This window comes from Suncus etruscus, chromosome 13 (genome assembly GCF_024139225.1).
Source record: "Suncus etruscus isolate mSunEtr1 chromosome 13, mSunEtr1.pri.cur, whole genome shotgun sequence".
In the NCBI taxonomy this organism is placed as follows: Eukaryota; Metazoa; Chordata; class Mammalia; order Eulipotyphla; family Soricidae; genus Suncus; species Suncus etruscus.
Window position 1 is genome coordinate 38626837 of NC_064860.1, and position 21980 is coordinate 38648816.

General features: G+C 39.0%; 1 protein-coding gene and 1 non-coding gene across 2 annotated transcripts in view; both read right to left on the reverse strand.

Annotated features, from left to right (window-relative positions):
- Positions 1-21980, reverse strand: part of ATP6V1A (ATPase H+ transporting V1 subunit A) — a 60496-nt gene that overhangs the window by 37785 nt on the left and 731 nt on the right. The gene's annotated exons all lie outside the window — the stretch shown is intronic.
- Positions 9736-9844, reverse strand: LOC126026879 (U6 spliceosomal RNA). Its single transcript, XR_007502082.1, has one exon. It is a non-coding gene; the product is annotated as a U6 spliceosomal RNA (small nuclear RNA).

Consider the following 21980-nt stretch of genomic DNA (forward strand, 5'->3'; position numbering starts at 1 on the left):
AAAACCTTTGGTTACCTATGAAAATAGTAAAATAAAAATATCTCATTAAAATGTTTCACTATTGGGGCCGGAGAGATAGCATGGAGGTAAGGCGTTTGCCTTTCATGCAGGAGGTCATCGGTTCGAATCCCGGCGCCCCATATGGTCCCCTGTGCCTGCCAGGAGCAATTTCTGAGCCTGGAGCCAGGAATAACCCCTGAGCACTGCCAGGTGTGACCCAAAAACCAAAAAAAAAAAAAAAAAAAAAAAAAAAAAAAAGTTTCACTATTAAATTCTTATGCTATTTCAAGCACAAGTGTGTATGGAAATACCTTTATTTTTTTAATGAAATTTTTATTTGTTTTTCGGGCCACACCCATTTGATGCTCAGGGGTTACTCCTAGCTAAGCACTCAGAAATTGCCCCTGGCTTGGGGGGACCATATGGGACGCCGGGGGATAGAACTGCGGTCCTTTCTTGGCTAGTGCTTGCAAGACAGACACCTTACCTCTAGCGCCACCTCGCCAGCCCCTAAATGAATTTTTAATTGAATCACTGACATACAAAGTTGTTAGTGATTTTCAGTCATACAATGTCCAATACCCATCACTCATCAGCAAGCACAGATTTAAAAATGATAAAACAACTTCCCAAATTATTTTGCAAATCAGATTATATTGAAAGTTAATCTTATTGTAAATCTTAAGATATAAAGGATTGGGGCTGGTGAGGTGGTGCTAGAGGTAAGTTGTCTGCCTTACAAGCACTAGCCAAGGAAGGACTGTGGTTCGATCTCCCAGCGTCCCATATGTTCCCCCCAAGCCAGGGGCAATTTCTGAGCGCTTAGCCAGGAGTAACCCCTGAGCATCAAATGGGTGTGATCCCCCCAAAAAAAGATATAAAGGATTAAGGGCAAGGGTGGGCGCAGCGGTAGGGTATTTGCCTTGCACACAGTTGACCCAGGAAGGACCGTGGTTCCATCCCCCAGCATCCCATATGGTCCCCCAAGCAAGGAGTGATTTCTGAGTGCATAGACAGATGTAACCCCTGAGCATCACTGGTTGTGGCCCCAAAAATTAAAAAAATATATAAATGATTATGATACTTAATGCTGCATAAAGTTTTATATGCTCTATATAATTTCTATGCAATATTTAACTATTTTTCCTCAATCATTTAAAAATAAATTATGGGGAGCAGAGCAGTGGCGCAAGTGGTAGGGCATTTGCTTTGCACACGCCAGCCTAGGACAGACCATGGTTTGATCTTCTGGCGTCTCATATGGCTCCCCCAAGCCAAGAGTGATTTCTGAACTCATAGCCAGCAGTAACCCCTGAGTGTCACCTGGTGTGGCCCAAAAAGCAAATGAAAGAAAAGAAATTATGAAGCCTATTTTGCTTTATTTGGACTTTTGGGACTAGAAGCTCAGGTCACCGGCTCTGTGCAGACTGGTGATCTTCAGGTGACCATAGCATTTCTATAGAATCAAAGTACAAAGTAAAGTCAGAAAAAGCACCTAATCACCTATTTTAATGTTGCTTCCCTGAAAACAATATGCTGAACTGATCAATCGATGGCTTTTTTTTTCCTTTTAAAGTATCTTTGTTTGATTCCTACTTTAAGGACAAAAAGTAAATGCAATTTACCACTAAGATTTTCATAATTCCCAAAACAAACTCTACTGTAGAAAAGAAAAGGAAAATTCCAGAAAGTTGGCATAAACAGCCATCTGATCTAATGACTCATCCATCTCACCCACAAGCTGCAGAATACTGCAGTGACAAATCATAACAAGATACCCACTTTTTTCCTTCCATTAGAAAAGATCTACTCCTAATTGCTATTTGTTTATGTCCCATATGTATCTGTTAATTTCATTATTCCAAAATAATACATTTTACCAATTTCAAGTGACACAAATGTTTGGGGAACAATGAAAGGTATTACATAAAAGCTACCATATTCTGAAACATCTCTTGTTTTTATAAATAAAACACTTGGGCACTTAAAGTGCTATTTTACTGAATTAAAAAAAATTGGGTAAGGGAGGGTCACACCTAGCAGTGCTCAGGGCTTTCTTGTGTCTCTGCACTCAGGTATTCCTCCTGATGGGGACCATATGGATACTATGGATCAAATGCAAGTTGGCTGCATGTCAGGCAAGCACCGTATTGACTGTACTATCACTCTGGCCCCTGAACTGTTATTTTAATACAATACTGTTCACTTGAATTTCTTTGGAAATTTTTTGTTAAGATGAAGAATCTAAGGGCCTGAGCTGTGGCGCAAATGGTAGGTGTCTGCCTTGCATGCACTCACCTAGGACAGACTGGGTTCGATCCCTGGCATCCCATATGGTCCTCCAAGCCAGGAGCAATTTCTGAGCACATAAGTAACCTGAGTGTCACCGGATGTGGCTCAACCCCCCCCCCCCAAAGGATGAAGAATCTAGTTAATTGCAATTACTTATTTTTATCCCCAGCTTATTTTCTCAAAGAAAGCACCATATCTTTTAAATATTTTCATACTTGGAAAAAAAACAACAACTAACAGGGTAAGTATAGTTCCAGCCAATAAATAACTTTAACTTACATAGTACTAAATTTGTTGACAAACTTAGGAATCTACCTAATCAATCAACTCCATTACAAAGACTTCTGTGGTAGATTATTAAATATAATTAGTCCCAACTGTTCCTTGTAGGTGAACCCTAATTTGGTTCAAATTTTGGGAAGCCCATGTTTACTTTATTTTATAAAGTAATCAACATTATCAATATAAAACAGGTAAGAATTACAAAACTATGTGCTATTTAAAATGTAACAAAATAGGGACTGAAGCAGTACCGCAGTAGGAAGGGGCTTGCAGGGGTCTCAACCTCGAGGCCCTCTGTACAACATTTTGTGGCCCTGCCCTAGAGGAATCTTTTTTTGTTTTGTTTTGTTTTGTTTTTGTTTGGGTCACACACCCCCAATGTTCAAGGCTTACTACTGACTTTGCACTCAAGAATCACCCCGACTTTGCCTCCTGCAGTCCCCAGGTAAATTGAGTTTGAGACCCCTGCCTTACATGAAGCTGATCTAAGTTCGATTCTCAGAATCCCATTTGGTACCCTGAGCACTGCCAGGAGTAATTCCTGAATGCAGACTCAGGAGTAGTTCCTGAGGACCTCTGGGTATGACCCAAAAACCAAACAACGTAAAAGCAAAGTGCTTTAGAATATAAGGGATATTATTAAAGTGCTATTTTAAAAGCACAGTAGGTAGGACCATTGCCTTGCATACAGCTGACTCCGGTTTTGTCCCCACATTCCACAAGTTCCCCAACCTGCTGGGAGTAATTCCTGAGGCATAGCCAGGAATAACCTGTGAGCACTGAGGATGTGGCCCAAGACCAAACAAACAAACAAAAAGTAAAAATCGGCACACATGTGCTACCTAGGCCCATGTGTTGGTACTGCACACCATGTAGTTAGCCTGGGCACATGGTGCTTGAGCACATACTTCCCGTATGTTCCACATCTCTTCTGAAGATTCTAACTTCCATACTTTCACTGTAGGATGTGTACTGGGGCAAAAGTAATGAAGAAGCTGTGCTCTTTCGTGAGCACTTAACTCTCTCTTATTCTCTTCCTCTCCTTAAGAACCTCCAAATAAAACTTATTCTAGGGCCCGGAGAGATAGCACAGCGGCGGCGTTTGCCTTGCAAGCAGTCGATCCAGGACCAAAGGTGGTTGGTTCGAATCCCGGTGTCCTATATGGTCCCCCGTGCTTGCCAGGAGCTATTTCTGAGCAGATAGCCAGGAGTAACCCCTGAGCACCGCCGGGTGTGGCCCCAAAACAAAAACAAAACAAACAAAAAAAAAAAAACCTTATTCTAAAAAAAAAAAAAAAAGTGATGAATAAGCCAATGGTTAAGAATAAAGGTAAACAGGTGATTAAGTTTATAAAGATTACTGAGAGACCTGAGCAATAGTATAGCAGGTAAGGCGCTTGCCTTGCACACAACCCAGGGGGGCTCGATCCCCAGCATTCCAGATGATCCCCCTAAACATTGCCAGATATAGCTCAAAACAAAAAACAAATCAATGACATAGACCAAAGTAAGCAAGAGAAGTACAAATAAACTAGATGTCAAACTGACACAATGGAGTCAGGAACACTATTGAGTTCCTGACTATTGAGGAAGTACTCACGTAACATATTAGAAAGAAGTAAAGCAAAGGGGTCAGAGAGTTAGCATAGCGGCGTTTGCCTTGCAAGCAGCTGACCCAGGACCTAAGGTGGTTGGTTCTAATCTTGGCATCCCATATGGTCCCCCGTGCCTGCCAGGAGCTATTTCTGAGCAGATAGCCAGGAGTAATCCCTGAGCACTGCTGGGTGTGCCCCCCCCCCAAAAAAAAGAAGTAAAGTACTTCTAAAAAGAAGTAGCATAGATAAAAGCAAGAATGGACACAGCTAGAATAAATTTCAAACAGTACTAGCTATTAAAAAATTTTAAAAAAAGTATTCGCTAAATATGATTAAGATTTAACAAACTTGGGGCCGGAGAGACAGCATGGAGGTAAGGCGTTTGCCTTTCATGCAGAAGGTCATCGATTCGAATCCCGGCATCCCATATGGTCCCCCATGCCTGCCAGGAGCAATTTCTGAGCGTGGAGCCAGGAGTAGCCCCTGAGCACTGCCGGGTGTGACCCCCCCCCCCAAAAAAAAAAGATTTGACAAACTTGTCCATAAAGAATTTGTATAGAATTTCTAAATCTATAACTTTTTATAGACCTTTTTATCTTAAAATCAGAGTATGAAATTTCATTTTAACCAGAGTAACACAAGACTATATTTAATGAATACTAGAGCACGCATAGGCTATAGATCTATAAAAAATGAGAAAACTATAACATGAGCAAGCTCAACTATGTCTTCAGGGAGAATATTTATTATTATTTGTGGGGAATGGTGCTTGGGGCTACCCCCAGCTTGGTGCTAGGGGGATCATGTAGTGCCTGCAATCAACCCTAGTTCTTTCACATGCATACACCCCATCTCTGAGACATCTCCCCACCCATAGTCATTGCTATCCTACCCTTCCACATAGCACTATGTCTTGTACAACAAAAACCACTCTGAAAATAAAAATAGGGTCAAAGAGAGAACTCAAAGGACTGAGATGCATTCTTTGCATGCAGATGCCCTGGGTTCAATCACCAGCACTGCCAGGAATTCCCTCCCCCAACACCCAACATTGAGCCAGGAGTAGCCTTTGAGCACCACTGACTATGACACCAAATCCCCTCCCACCCAAATAGACAATATCAGCTACTCTTTGTTAAGTACACAACACACTCCCAAGCATTATGTTGAAAGTGGATATTCTTGTCTAACCTTTAACAATAGCTTTACAAGGTTGGTATTTGATTAGGCAATATGTTTCAAAACTTATACAGCCCACTCAAAATGATAGAACTATAGAGTAGTAAAGCTTACATCTAGGTATTTAATAAATAATTTAGAAGAATTTATTTTAAATAGTAGCTTTAACTTTTTGTTATCTTTACTCTCTCATCTGTAGTATGTAAGGAGATAAAACAAGAAATAGACAATTACCCAACAATGACATACTCTTGGCCTTAGAATACAAAACTCAGCTCAACAAGCAGTAGGCCATGGGTTGGTGTGAGGTGAGGAAAGAAGATTGGACCAAAGGTGACAAAGAAAATGGAGGCAAGTCTTGAACACTTCGGTGTTAAAGCAGGGATATGTAATGACTTTTATATGTTAATACCATAAACATTAACACTACTGTAAACATGTTACATAAACTATAATAAAAACAAAATAATTTATAAAACATTACATTAAAAAATTCTAAGTGGGGGCTGGAGAGATAGCATGGAAGTAAGGCATTTGCTTTGTATGCAGAAGGTCGGTGGTTCGAATCCCGGCATCCCATGTGGTTCCCCGAGCTGCCAGGAGTGATTTCTGAGCATGGAGCCAGGAGTGACCCCTGAGCGCTGCCGGGTGTGATCCAAAAACCAAAAAAAAAAAAAAAAAAAAAAAAAAAATCTAAGTGAAAGCCTCTTTTTCATAATTGATTGCCTATAGCAAAATGGCAAAGACAGACCTGGAGAGATAGTACAGAGGGCAGTTGCTTTTCTTTGCATGGCCAACCTGGGTATGATTACCAGTATCCCATATGGTCCCCTGAGCACTCTAACTCTCAAATGCAAAGTCAAGTGGAATCCTGAGCATTGCTGGGTGTAGCTCAAAAATGAAAAACAAAACAAAACAAAAGTAATGGCAAAGATAAGAAATAAAGTAACAACACAACCACAAACTACAGAGCCTCCAAAACCTGATTACTGTAATATCTATCTCTTATGAAACTAAGGTTTATCCCATTGTTGTATTTGATTTGCATCTCCCTGGTGATTAGTGATGAAGAAATTTTTTTTCATATGCCTTTTGGCCACCTGCATTTCATTCCCCCCCCCCCCATTTTTTGGATGGGGTTATATCTTTTTTTCCTTCAAGCTAAGTTCTATCAGTACCCAGTTTATCTTAGACTTTAATCTCTTATCTAACACCAGAGATTAGCAAACTACCAGTGCTGGAGGGAATGCAGGGTGGATATGCAGACTGCAAAAAGGTCCAGCCTTTTTGGAAAATAATATGGATATTTCTTAAAAAACTACAAATTGAGCTTCCATAAGATCCAGCAATACCATTCCTAGGGATATACCCTAGGAACCCAAAATCACCATGCAGGAAAGCAATCTGCATTACTATGGTCATCAAAGCGCAATTTACAATAGCCAGAAACTGGGAACTACCCAATATCCAGAGAACAGATGAGTGGCTAAAGAAACTGGAACATCTTCACAATGGAATACTATTCAGCTGTTAGAAAAAATGAAGTCACGAGACTTGCTTATACATGCATGGATACGGAAATTATTATGCTGAGTGAAGTGAGTCAGAGGGAGAGGGTTAGACATAGAATAATCTCATTCATTTGTGGAATATAAAAAAAAAGATAAGGGGCTGGAGAGATAGCATGGAGGTAAGGCATTTGCCTTGCATGCAGAAGGTCGGTGGTTCAAATCCCGGCATCCCTTATGGTCGGTCCCCTGAACCTGCCAGGAGTGATTTCTGAACATAGAGTCAGGAGTAATCCCCGAGTGATGCCTGGGTGTGACCCAAAAACCAAAAAAAATAAAATAAAAAAAAAGATAAGGGGCTAAAAGCGATAGCACAACAGTAGAATATTTGCTTTGCACGTGGTGACCCAGGAGGAACCTGAGTTTTATCTCTGGCATCCCACATGGTCCCTGAACCTGACAGGAGGGATTTCTGAGTGCAGGGCCAGGAGTAATCCCTGAGTACTACCAGGTGTGGGCCAAACCCCACCTCAAAACTAAAAGAAAAAGAAAGAAAAATAACAGATAATATGGTCATAATATTCAGAAAAAAAAAGAGATGAGGGTCAAGGGGACCAGTCAATGTTAGGAAGCTTGCCACCATGTGCGGTGAATGCAGTTAGGAATGCAGTTAGGTGAATGCAGTATGGTCCACTGTAACAATGACGGAATTGATCACTCTGGATAAGAACGAGGTGCTGAAAGGGGATAAAGTGATATGCATGGTATACCTTTATTAGCAGTAGTATAAACCAGTGTCAAAAAAGAAGAGAGAGAGAGAGAGAGAGAGAGAGAGAGAGAGAGAGAGAGAGAGAGAGAGAGAGAGAGAGAGAGAGAAAGAAATAAAATGTCTGCTCCATGGGGCTGGAGAGATAGCATGGAAGTAAGCGTTTGCCTTGCATTCCATATGGTCCCCCGAGCCTGCCAGTAGTCATTTCTAAGCAGAGTCAGGAGTAACCCCTGAACGCTGCCGGGTGTGACCCAAAACACACACACACACACACACACACACACACACACACACACACACACACACACACACACACACACACACACAAAGTCTGCCCCAGAGGCAGGTGGGAGTGTGGTAGGAAGGGAGGGGAATTGGGACATTGGTGGTGGGAAATGCGCACTCGTGAATGGTGGTGTACATTCTATGACTAAAACTCAATCATGAACAATTTTGCTTCAATCAATGATTTACATATAAAAAAGAAAGTAATATTTATAAACTAGGCAGTCTTATTTAACCCTTAACTTTAAATAGGTAACTTAAATAACTTTATAATAATCATAAATAACAGCAAAATAGGGTAAAATATCAATGTAACTAAAAGTAAATGAATATGTCTAAAAGAAAAACTGGCCACCCTTGAAGGTAATAAGAACTTTAACAAAAAGGGGGCAAAGCCATAGCACAGAAGTAGGATGGCAGATCCAGGAGGGATCCTGTTCGATTCCTGGCATTCCATATGGTCTCCTAGCCTGCCAGAGGCAATTTCTGAGTGCAGAGCCAGGAGTGACCCCTGAGCACCACTGAGTGTGGTCCCTAAACCAATCAATCAATCAATCAATCAATAAAGTTAAAAAATAAAAGAATCTTAACAAAAACAGAACTAATACAACTTTGCTACTATTTAAGGAAGAAATAGTACCAGAAAATCTTTTGGTTTTTAGAATGCATTAATTTTAAACTTTGTTACCTTAGTTAATGCCAGAGTGTGGAATACCCTATTTATCACATTTCTTAAATAAAATTGAATAAATGAAAAGCAAAAAGTTAAATACAAATTAATTTTAATAACTGGTAGTGGGTAGGGTGCAAACCTTGTATGTAGCCAATGTGGGTTTAATCCTTATCAACACCTCTGTTACCCTGAGCCTTGTTAGGAGTGAATCCTATGTGTAGAGAGAATAAGCTGTGAACAGTGCCTGGTTTAGTCCCCCAAACAAACAAAAAGTTAAATATGAATTTTGATAATATTTTTTTAATTTCACAATACAAAAAATGAGGTTTGAACTTAATTGGCTGCTTTAAATCAACTTCCAATTCTACCTGGTAGGTTACAAAGTCTTCAATATTGCTCCTTTGTAGTACTTAGTACTATTTTAATTAATATTCTGTGAATACAGGCCAAGGATGTAGCTGAAAAGTAAAATTTATAACTCAAATATGTGAAGCTCTGAGTTCAATCTGCAGAAAAGCAGGGAGTAAAACCTGTGATCAAATTATTCAATGTCTGTCCCCACTGCCAGACAGTTAAATGCTAGGAAAACAGAAACCATAATAGCTTTGTTCTTTGAGTATCCCAATTACATAGTAAAGCACCTCAACATAGAGTATGCAATTACTATACAGTACTGAGTGACAGTTATGGCAAACGTGTGTGGGAAATATGCATTCTCATTCTGAGTGAAAATTGATACAACCTCTTTGAAGAACATTAAATATATCTGCTCTACCTCCATGCTATTTCTCCAGCCCCCTAATTTTTTTTTATTAAAATCTTTTTCCTGGGGCCGCGAGGTGGTGCTAGAGGTAAGGTGTGTGCCTTGCAAGCGCTAGCCAAGGAAAGATCTTGACCCTGGTTCGATCCCCATGTTCCCCCCAAGCCAGGGGCAATTTCTGAGCGCTTAGCCAGGAGTAACCCCTGAGCATCAAATGGGCGTGGCCCGAACCCCCCCCAAAAAAACAAAAAACAAAACCTTTTTCCTTTAATTAAGCACCATGATTACATACATGATTTGTTGGTTTTTTTCTTTCAGTGAAGCAAGATCGTTTTTATTGAAAATTACTTAGAACAATATAAGGGAGAGAAACGGAGAAAGCATATATATTTTTTTAAATGGTACACTTCAAGAATTTGCGTGTCATCCTTGTGCAGGGTCCATGCTAATCTCTGTATCGTTCCAATTTTCTTTTAGTATATGTGCTGCCGAAGCGAGCACAGGAAGTATATGATTAAGAGAGTGCATGGCTTCTTCAGAATGGAAAAAGCAAACAAAAATAGAGACAAGCAGGCAAGATAAACAATCAAGGGAGAACATAGGATTGAAGAGCAAGCTCCAACAAATAGTCATTAAAGACTACATGTGGCAAGAGAACCATAATCCTCTGAGTAAAATGAGGTAATGAACAGTTGAAAACAACTAAATATGCTGCTGAGATGGGACTATATTAAGCTGAGAAGCTTTGTACACCAAAGGAAATAGTGCCTAGGATACAAAACCCACCCACAGAATGGGAGAACTATTCACCCAATACCCATCAGCAAGGGACTAATATCCAAAATATACAAGGTACTGACAGAACTTAACAAAAAAGAAAAAAAAATCTAACCCCATCAAAAATGGAAAGAAGAAATGAACAGACACTTTGACAAAGAAATGACCAAAAAGCACATGAAAAAATGATCCACATCACTAATCATCAGGGAGATACAAATCAAAACAAAATGAGGTACTATCGCATGCCACAGAGAGTGGCACACATAACAAAGAACAAGAACAATCAGTGCTGTTGGGGATGTGGGGAGGAAAGAACTTTCATTCATTGCTGGTAGGAATTCTGTCTAGTCCAGCCTTTATGGAAAACAATATGAAGATTCCTCAAAAAAATGAAAATTGAGCTCCCATATGATCCAGCTATACCATTCCTAGGGATATACCCTAGGAACACAAAAACACAGCACAAAAATCTCTTCCTCACATCTATATGTATTGCAGCGCTATTTACAATAGCCAGACTCTGGAAACAACCAAGATACCCTTCAACAGATGAATGGCTAAAGAAACTGTGGTACATATACTCAATGGAATATCATGCAGCCGTCAGGAGAGATGAAGTGATGAAATCTTCCTATACATGGATGTACATAGAAACCGTTATGCTGAGTGAAGTAAGCCATAGGGAAAGAGAAACAGAATAATCTCATTGATCTATGGGTTGTAAGAAAATAAAAAAGATAGGGGCTGGAGCAATTGTACGGCAGTAAGGCATTTGCCCTGCAAGCAACCAACACAAGACAGACAGTGGTTTGAATCCCAGCATCCCAAACATCCACGTGCCTGCCAGGGGCGATTTCCATCAAAATCTAAAAAGCACATATTCTCTGACAGAGTAGTTTCATTCTTTTTTTTTTTTTTCCTGGAAGGCAGTATGAGGAAGAAGCTGCTTTAGCAATATCTTGGGACCTGGGGCCCCTGCTCCTTGCAAAGCAAGGCTAACTGGATGAGGCAAACAGTTCAATGTCTAGAGATTCACTGCAGTGAGGAGACACCTTCATGGTGCTTCAAAGATATCTCCAAGTCTATAGCAGAAGTACCTGAAGAGCTATGTCATGCTAAAGATAAAACTCCAAAGCATGCATTCCTGAACTCGAGCTAGCTCCCTGGTCCTAGCTCTTCCATTTTTGTGAAATTACTTTATGTGTACAAAATGTTTATTTACAAAATATTTGTTTTGATACCAATTCTTATACGAATGATTAAGATGTCCATGATAACATGTTTAAAATAGTCTTATTTTAAAATAGAGAAAGAGTGGCTTGCAGATAGGAATCTCAAAGGGTCTCCAAGGAAGGAGAGTGTAATGGTGATAGGTGTGTACCACCATTAACGATATTGTAAATCATAGAACTGCAATCTGTAAGATGACACCTAGCTATTAACCCAAAACAAAGGCATTCCCCATCTTCCTCTTTCTGTTAAAATTAATTCCTTTGATATGTAAAAGCCCACCTGGATCACTCTGCTCTGTCCACCCTGGTGGATTTTGTTCTGAACTAATAAAGAAAAGGTGCAGACTGACTCCTGACTGGCTTTGTTTATTAATCTTTTGCAGCTACCCTGCTTCTTTAGACCTGTCTACCTGGAGATAGAGAACAGCATGTGGGTGATATCACAACTTGTGGATTTTATTTTACAGCAATCAGTAAAAAACTTTAAAATAAATAAGGTGTAATGGTTATGATAATCTTTATAAAGATATTACGTAGGTCCAAACACCCAAATACTAGTTCTTTAAAGCTATGTGACACTGGTTCAGCATTTAACCTCATACCATATTTATTTCATTTTTTAAATAAAGATAATATTTATCTTGGTCAGACAAACAGTATGGCAGATAAGTCCCTTCCTGTTTGCATAAAGAGGACCCAAGTTCAGTTTCTGGCACTACATAAGGACCCCTGTGTTCCACCAGAAGTGACCCCTCAGTACAATGCCAGGAGTAAGCACTGAGCACTTTAGTGTGTGGACCAAAATGCAGTACACACACCCCCATCTCATCAAGTAGTCAGTCAATAAGTTAACACAAGTAAACTATTTAAGTGTCAAGGTGAGAAGCAAGCTCTTTAATAAATGTTTTATATAATGGTTATACAATTGAATACTAGTTTGGTATTAAATAGAATGAGGCACTTTAATTACAGATACTCCTTGATTAACGACCAAGTTCCATTTCAAAGACTTGGTCATTAAGTGAATTGGTCATTAAGTGAGGAACTGCATGAGTACATACTGTACAGTAGTACAGTATATGCATAATACTTGACAATACAGTATTTTGAATAAGTAAAATAATGAGATCAAACTGAAAGCTTCCACTTGTTTTAATTTGCATAGGTTGTGTAATTTACACACAGTACTGCAATGTATTACAGAACATAAAGTTATAAAGTAGTACATTAAAGTACCAAAAACCACAGTACTGTACTGTAAAGTGTACAAGATGGAAAGGATATTTAAAATAAAATAAAATAACGGTGAAGAGATGGTCGTAAGTGCGAGCGGTCGCTAAACAGGTAGGTTGTTAAGCAACCTTTATATATCAAATGTGAAAAATATCCTAGATAACACTGTTAAGCAAAAATATAGAGGTGCTTAGCTTTGTTTGCTATTAATTCATAAGGAAAAAAAATCCAGAATGCATAAAGTACACAAGATATATGAATGTTTACCTTTTACCATATGCACCTATATTAACTAAGGGAGAACTGACAGTATTGTTCAATGAATAAGTACTGAAATCATTAACCCAGCTAATTAAACTACTACATACACTTAATTAACTTAGTGGAGTAAATAACAGCAAATACTTTATAGTTCTTATCTAGAGTTAGCTATTATTTCAATCACTTTTCCCCTATAATTCAGTTAAACCCCATAACATCGCAAATACTTTTTTTTTTGGTTTTTGGGCCACATCCAGGAGTACTCAGGGATTTTAATCCTGGCTCTGTATTCAGAAATTACTCCTGGCAGGCTTGGGGGACTTTATGGGAAGCAAGGAATTAAACCTGGGTTGACTATATGTAAGGCAAATGCTCTACTGCTGTGCCATCACTCTGGCCCCAATTTTTATATTAAAACTGAGGGAAAAAGTCAATACAGAAAGATAAAAGTAACCTCTTTAAAATCATGTGAATAGAAAGAGCAGGGCCAAATGAAAGTGTATGGCTCTAGGACTTAAGCTTTAACTTGTTTTGTTTACTCTTACTATTTTAAAGTTATTTTTTACTTAAATATACCCCAATATTTTGTAAAAAGAATCTCAATGGCGTACAATAGGGAACTTATATGCACTTAAATAACTTGGTGCAACAAACAAAAAACATGAGAAACAAAAAAACAAAGGACATATACTTCAAACAAACTAACTCTAAAAATCTTTCATTCCTTTTATGACTTTGATGTTTGCTTCAGTCTCATTAAAAAAATAAAACAGAAATTGGGGATGGAGAGATAGTACAGTAAGTAGGACACCTGTCCCCACCCAAATTTGCCAGTAATGATCCCTGAATATAGAGGCAGGAGTAAGCTCTAAGCACCATAGGATGTGGCCCTAAGAACAAACAAACAAACAAACAAAAAGACAACATCTTGGGCTGATAGTGCAGCACAAATGTAGCCATGTACCCACATGCAAAGAGAGTGCAGCACACATGTACCTATGCATTGCTGGGGGTAGATGTAGAGGCAAGCCTCAGAATAATGAGTGAGTGGTAGAGGTAACTTTTAGCACCAGAGAGCCCAAGGAATACCACATTCTCTGATACGTTGTTGAACTATAGATCTAGTTCTGAAAATAATTAATAGGGGCATCAAGGCCTGATGAGTACCATTTAGGAGTCCCCCTGCATCCAAACAGAACAGTCAGTGATTATGGAGCTTTCCCTGCATGTGACTGATCATGGTTTGATTCATGTATAGTCCTTCAAAGTAATCCCTGAGCCCATAGCCAAGAGTAAGCCCTGAAATTATAGGATGTGGTTCCTGTCCCCCAAACCCCAGATCAAAGTTTCAGTTATATCACCCAAAGCACAGATTCAACACTGAAAACATGAGATCTAAACTGTAACAATGAAACTTTGTAATGTACCAGCCAAGGTGGTAAGCAGTGAACAAGGGAAGAGGGATATGGGTTTGGTGATGATGGAAGTATGGGAACACTGGTGATGGGAGTTGATGCTAGTGGTGGGTGGATTGGTTGGTTGTTTTTTGGCTGCACCAGGTGCTCCTCAGGGGTTACTTCTGGCTCTGCACTCAGAAATTGCTCCTGCACCCGGGGGACCATATGGGACGCTAGGGATTGAAATCTGGTCCGTCCGGGATCAGCAGGGTGCAAAGCAAATGCCCTACTGCTGTGCTATCGCTCCGGCCCCACTAGTAGTGTACTGATATTGAAATATATACCTAGGGGCCGGCGAGGTGGTGCTAGAGGTAAGGTGTCTGCCTTGCAAGTGCTAGCCAAGGAAGGACCGCGGTTCAATCTCCTGGCATCCCATATGGTCCCCCCAAGCCAGGGGCAATTTCTGAGCGCTTAGCCAGGAGTAACCCCTGAGCATCAAACGGGTGTGACCCAAAAAAACAAAAGACAAAACAAAAAAATATTAAAAAAAGAAATATATACCTAAAACTCAACTATCAATAATTTTGTAAACCACAGTTCTTTAAAATGAATAATTAATCTTTTTCTTAAAAGAGTAAATAGAGTAAATTAAAAGAGTAAAAGAGTAAATAGAGACTGATAGCTCAAGGACTAGGACACATGTCTTGCATGCAGAAGTTCCAGAAACTATGGCACCACACAGTCCCCAAAGCACTGGGGAATGTGGCTCAAGAAACTAAAACATCCCCCAAATATGTAAAGAATTTCATCTTTTCCAATTACAGAAATACTACATTTTCATAATAAAACACACAATACTTAAAACTGTAAGGAAAAAAGTAAAAGTAACCTGAAATGCCCATTCAGCCAATTGAGAAAACCGCTAAGGTGACTATCCTTTACTACAATTTACCTTGTTTAGACATGCAGGAACAAGTAGTCTTGTACAAGTGTTATTCTGCATGCCCTCGACTTTTTTCTTTCATTTTTTTCCTTCTCCTAATGTTGGAAAACATATTAGCGAGATGGTGTTTTCCAAAGGCACAGTATCTTACTGTATACATTTCTCAAAACTTTCTTCTAATTTAAGATGTACTATATATTCTTTTCAGAATGCATTCAGAAACACCCTTTCAACTCAACAATTTAGTTGCTTGTAAAGTCATTTAACTTACCAGTGACTTTCCAAGCATTCCAAAATATGCCTTGGCCATAACTTAGTAACAATATTCCTGACAGGCAGCAACATACAAGTAAACACTGCTTAACTCACTTGTGTTTCACATTCCCCCCACCCCTCCTTTTGGGGTTACATCTAGTAGCACTCAGGGTTTAGCTACTGCACTATCTAGATCTGGTACTTTATTTCTAAAGAAAAGGTTCCATTGAATGGTATTACTGGACAAAGAATATATATAATATATAATAGTAACAAATTTCGCCTAATTGTTTACTAAAGATTCATAAAAATTCATATTCTGTGTTGGAAAGAAAGTACATTTGACTATGCTCAGGGATCACTTATGGCATTCCTCAAGGAATTCAAAGTGATACCCAGGATGGAATCTGGGCCAGTCATATGCAAGTCAAGTGCCTCTCTACTATCTCTCTATCCCTGATGTCAAAATTCGTGACCATACTTTACTGAACACTTTTTTCTAGTGATAAAAAAAATTTTTTTTCATTGTTAGTATACTGAGTACTAGAGTGAGCTTATACATTTTTCCCTCTAAGTTTCTTCTCTGTGAAATTCTAATTATGTATTTTATACAAAATCAAACGTGGAGACATTTCTTTGGAGTGGTAGTAGGAGTAATGAAAGTCATACCCAGTAGTGCTTAGGCTGTGTGCTCAGGGATCATTTCTGGTAGTACTCAGGGGATCACACATAGAACCAGAGATTGAATTTGGGTCTACCACATGCCAGAGAAGCAATTTACCCTGGGCCGTCTCTCCAGTAAGAGGGGATGTGTGTATGTGCAGGGCAGGGGTGGTGAGGTGGGGGTTGGTTGGTTCATTCAGTGCCAGGAATTGGATCTGGGAATTAAGGATGAAAAGCATGCCCTCCAGCTTTGATCTCCGGGTGTTAGCAATCAAACTCAGGTCCTTGTCATGTGCTCCCTCTGAGATATCTCTGTGGCACAAAATAATTTGTAGAGAGAAGTGTGGTGTTATAGACCATACCCTGCAGTGCTCAGCATTTCTGGTGGTATCAAGAATACAATCTTATACCTGATGTTTAATTATTGAATACAGGTCTTTATATATAAGAAGCATACTTTTGGAACTGGAGAGATAGCATGGAGATAAGGCATTTACCTTTCATGCAGAAGGTCATTGGTTCGAATCCCGACATCCCATATGGTCCCCCGTGCCTGCCAGGGGCATCTGAGCACGGAGCCAGGAAAAACCCCTGAGCACTGCAGGGTGTGACCCAAAAACCACAAAAAAAAAAAAAAAAAAAAAAAAAAAAAAAAAAAAAAAGAAGCATACTTTCTACCACTGAACAATACCCAAGATCCCAAAATTTAAATTTAAAGTCTTTAAAAAAATTATAAATATCTTTAATCAATCAAAATTAATTTGACATAGAAGAGAATCTAACATTAAAGACAACATTATTTTATTTTTTTACCATTATAAATTTCTGTATAAAACAAAGTACATTTTTCTCAGTATTAAGATGCAATGTAAACTCATGCTAGCTATAATTGAATTGTTTAGTGACATTTTCCAATTAAAAAACACTAGCTGTTGGGGCTGAAGCAGTGGCACAATCAGTAAGACATCTGCCTTGCCCGAGCTAGCCTAGGATGAACCTCGGTTTGATTTCCCCCAGCATTCCATATGGTTCTCCAAGCCAGGAGTGATTTCTGAATGCATAGCCAGAAGTAACTCCTGAGCGCCACCAGGTATGGACCCCAAACAAAACAAAACAAAACAAAACAAAACAAAACAAAAACACTACCTGTTGTCTTCGTGGTTAATTTAGGAAAAAAAATTTTTTTTGTTTGTTTTTTAATCACACTCAGCTGTGCTCAGGGAACCATGAGATACCAGGAATCAAACCTAAGTTGGCTGTGTGCAAGGCAAGTGCCCTACCCAAAGTACAGTATTTCTAGTCCTAGAAGGGAAATTTCTTACTCTCACTCTTGACTCCTTTGTATATTTTGTTCTTTGTATCCTTTTGTATCACTTTACATGAGAATAAATTTATAGTAAAACAAAAGGCTAATTTTAAAACATAAACTGAAATTTATGTTCTACAGATCTGCACAATTTTAATTCTTTACTACAAATCTTGTACAAATAAAAATTTAGAAATAGAACTATACATTCAATGGGGCTGGAGAGATAGCACAGCAGTAGACTGTAAATAAGGCCTTGTACGAGGACAACCCAAGACAGAGCTGGGTTAGAGTCCCGGTATCCCATATGGTTACCTGAGACTGCCAAGAGTGATTTCTGAGCACAGAAAACTATACATTCAAGATCATAAGCTTTGGAAAACTTGTATGAGGAAATAATAAGTCATTACAGTTGACAAAACAATAAGCTTTGTTAGTACTGTCAGCTCTTATTCATAATTATTTTAAAATTTTTACTAGAAGTAAGCTTTTCTTGCTATTTTATTATTTTACTATCATCTCATTTCAAATGCTACTGCTCTGACTACACTCCAAATCGGTTATTTATTTTTGTGGACTACCTTGTTTAATTTAGGATTCAGGAATTCAGGATGCAAGACATTCAAGTTAGATATCAATAAATTTAATATATAAATCATATCCTAGGCTTCTATAATACTCATAATCTATTAAGTAGGAAGACCAAACCTCATTAAGAAAAGCACTTTAGGGCCCGGAGAGATAGCACAGCGGCGTTTGCCTTGCAAGCAGCCAATCCAGGACCAAAGGTGGTTAGTTCGAATCCCAGTGTCCCATATGGTCCACCGTGCCTGCCAGGAGCTACTTCTGAGCAGACAGCCAGGAGTAACCCCAGAGCATCGCCGGGTGTGGTCCCAAAACCAAAAAAAAAAAAAGAAAGAAAAAAAGAAAAGCACTTTACTGCCAACAATTACATACTTATTTTTTTTTCAAATTTAAGATTAATTTATAATTTTTCAGCCTGGGGCCCTGACTACTGACAGCCAGAATCACCTAAAAGGGCATTTGTGGCACCAGACATGCATCATGGTTGCTCTGGATGCTTTAAAACCACTGAACTTTTTCTTGATCCTTTCTCACTGGGGAACCCTAAGAAGAGAGGTAAGAATTTTCTGATTAAGTGTGGGCAGCACCAGGGTTTAAACTCAGTTATGAATTTAAATTATGCCAGCATATCTCTAATATGCTGGCATGGGTTTTGAACTCACAACCTTACTGCTAGAGTCATGGTTGGAGCGACAATACACTGGGTAAGGTGCTTGCTTTGCATGTAGTCAACTCCAGTTAGATATTCTGGCACCACATAGGTCCTTAAGCACCAGAAATGAGTTCTCCATATACCCTGCAAACACTTATCTCCAGCAAAGAGCTAGAAATATCTCTTGAGCACCACCAGATGTAGCCCAAAAATGCTATTAAAAATAAATTTACAAAGCTACTTAGCCATCTTTTGTATCCCAAATCACTGGGATATTAAAATATTAAAAAGAATAGGGTTGGATGGGGCCGGGCAGTGGCGCTAGAGGTAAGGTGCCTGCCTTGCCTGCGCTAGCCTTGGACAGACCACGGTCCATCCTCCATCCTCCGGTGTCCCATATGGTCCCCCAAGCCAGGAGCGACTTCTGAGCGCATAGCCAGGATTAACCCCTGAGCATCACCGGGTGTGGCCCCCCCCCCCAAAATAAAAACCAAAAAAAAAGAATAGGGTTGGAACCAGAAAGATAGCACAGTGGTAGGGCGTTTGCCTTGCATGAGGCCAACCCAGGATGATGGTTAGATTCCAGGCATCCCATATGGTCCCCCAAGCCTGCCAGGGGTCATTTCTTTTTTCTTTTGCCAGGGGCAATTTCTGAGTGCAGAGCCAGAAGTAACCCCTGAGCACTGCTAGGTGTGACCCCCAACCCCCCCCAAAAAAAATAAAGTAAAAAAATAAAAATGATTAGGGTTTATCTCATTTTTAACTGCAAGAGGAAGAAGGTTCCCAACCCCAACAAGAGTATATGATGACAGTCTAAAGCTGAATGAAAATCTTGATTTTCTGACTCGTGGCATATCACTTGTAGATTTTATTTATTTAATTTTGGAGCCACATCTGGCAACACTCAGGTGTTACTCTTGCCTGTTTAGAAGTTCTTCTGAACTCCTGCAGGGTTCAGAAGGCTATACAGGATGTCTGGGACAAAACCTAGATCTGCTCAGTGAAAGGCAAGTACTTTATACAATGTACTATCTCTCAGGACTCCACTTATGGATTTTATCTTTTTTTCTTTTTTGGTTTTTGGGCCACACCCAGTGACACTAAGGGGTTACTCCCTGCTATGTACTTAGAAATCACTCCTACTTAGGGGAACATACGGGACGCCAGGGGATCAAACCACAGCCCGTCTTACGTTAGCATGTGCAAGGCAAACACCCTACCACTTGCGCCACCGATCGGGCCCCATCCACTTATGAATTTTACAGCCATTTTTGTTTTTATTCATTTCCCCTTTCCTTCCACATCTGAATGATTATTGTACTTTTAAGTAAACCTCTCTGTTGTGAATTGATCACTGCATATATAAAGTGACCTAAGATTTATGTCTATCTGTACACCATGATCTGGATAGTTATATTACTGATTTATTTATTTGAAAGCTAATATGCAGTACACAACACATAACAAAGAGCTGTTATCTGCAAGAGTTTAAATAGCAGTTTAAATCTTGACCAATTGTTAATCACTTATTTAACAATTTACAGAGTATCTATCAAAATTTCAGCATCCAGATACTGAAAACACAACTGAAGAAATACTGTCCCTCAACTTCTAGTTTTATGGTTCGAGAAAAAATATGTCAAATAATAATTTGAAACAACATACTAGAAATGAAAATAGACAATACTATTTAGTATCAGGATTGAGAGGCTATCTCATTCCAGAGGGTAAGGAAGAATTCCTGGTGGTGGGAATAACCTTAATATATAATGTAGTCAAGCACAGATTGACAGGAGCCCCAGGTTACAATAAAACCCCTACATTCCATTTAATCTACCAATGTTAAGATTCCTTCATTTAATATGCAGAAATGGACAGAGGTCTCAGAAATATCTTCAAGCTTTATGTCTGTGCATGCGTGACTTTTATATAACAAAGCTCTTTCACATTCGTCTTTAAAAGCAATCTAGCCACCAATTCCTGCTGCTAATTTTCCAGATTTCATCAGTGGTCTTTTTGTTATCATAAGTTCCCTAAAATTGGGAGAACAGTGAAGTAAAACTGCAGACTCATTCAATCTTCTTCATATTGGCATTTCCCACTCCAACTCGAAATGCTGGCTTTCTTGTTCCCATTTTGGTCCCACCCAGATAGAACTGGTTTGGACTTCCAGGGCCTTAAAGAATGTCACCTTAGCATTTAGTGGAATGTTACCTGCGTAATAAAGCTACCATGCTTGTATTTTCCTTTCCCTAGAGATCAAGGAACTTCACTCCAGCAAATCAATAATAAAATTCTATTTATATAGATAGCAAGCATGTCAAATGAACAAATAAATATTAGTGCTTTTGTCCAATACGGATACAAAATGCTAAGGTAAATTTGCAATAATTTATTGCTTCATTAGCGAGGGAAAGAAAGATCATCAAGGTTATTTTTCTAGCAAGGGTGTTAACTGTTTCAATAGCTAGTGTATAATTTTACCCTTACATTTGGTTAAACTGCTATTCTAGAATTTTAACTTTTTGTTCCCCTAAACCAAAGAAAATCAGTTTACTGCTGATGTGGAAGATGCAGGGGATAAAATTAATTAGTTCCAGCTATTAAAGACAGTTTTCAACTCTTTCTTTCTAAACCGATTTTTAAAAATTATATGGATGAGTAAAATTTTGACTAAAAATAACATTTCCCAATTTAAGAAAAAGCCTAATTTACATTTTAAAAGAAGATTTCTAACTTCTGTAAGATTTTTCCAACTTAAAAAAACTTGGAGTTTGCAGTATAAACAAATAAAGTTTAACCCAAAACTGAAAAATACCCCTCCTTAGAGCACACTGTTTGGGTCAAAACATTGACTGCTGCATAACAAATAAAATGGGAGTACACTTTGGTTTAAAACCAAAGCAAAATAATTTCTGAATTTTCTCAAAAGACTATTCTTTAAAAGCAAAAGTTTTACAAATGGGGACAACTCAGGAGGTTAACACATGGAGAAACCTGAAGGAATTGATTGGGAATGGTAACTAAAAAATGTCAGCAGTTACTCGAATGGACCTCCTTACCACCTTTAGATTTAAGATCAAATATATTTGGTGTTAATTCTATTTCTGCCCATTGAGTTTCTGAAGGGAAAAAAAAGCACTTCCCTTTCAGGGAAACCAAGTCACTTTCCTCTAAACCAATGTGTCTCTTGCAGACCACCACAATGCAATACCATCCATCTCTCCCAAGGCCTCCCCCATGTCGCATTACTAACACCTCCTGTTTGGAAACCACGATATCTTTCAGCATTCCATTCCCTTCTCTTCCTGCCCCATAAAATCAAGGGGG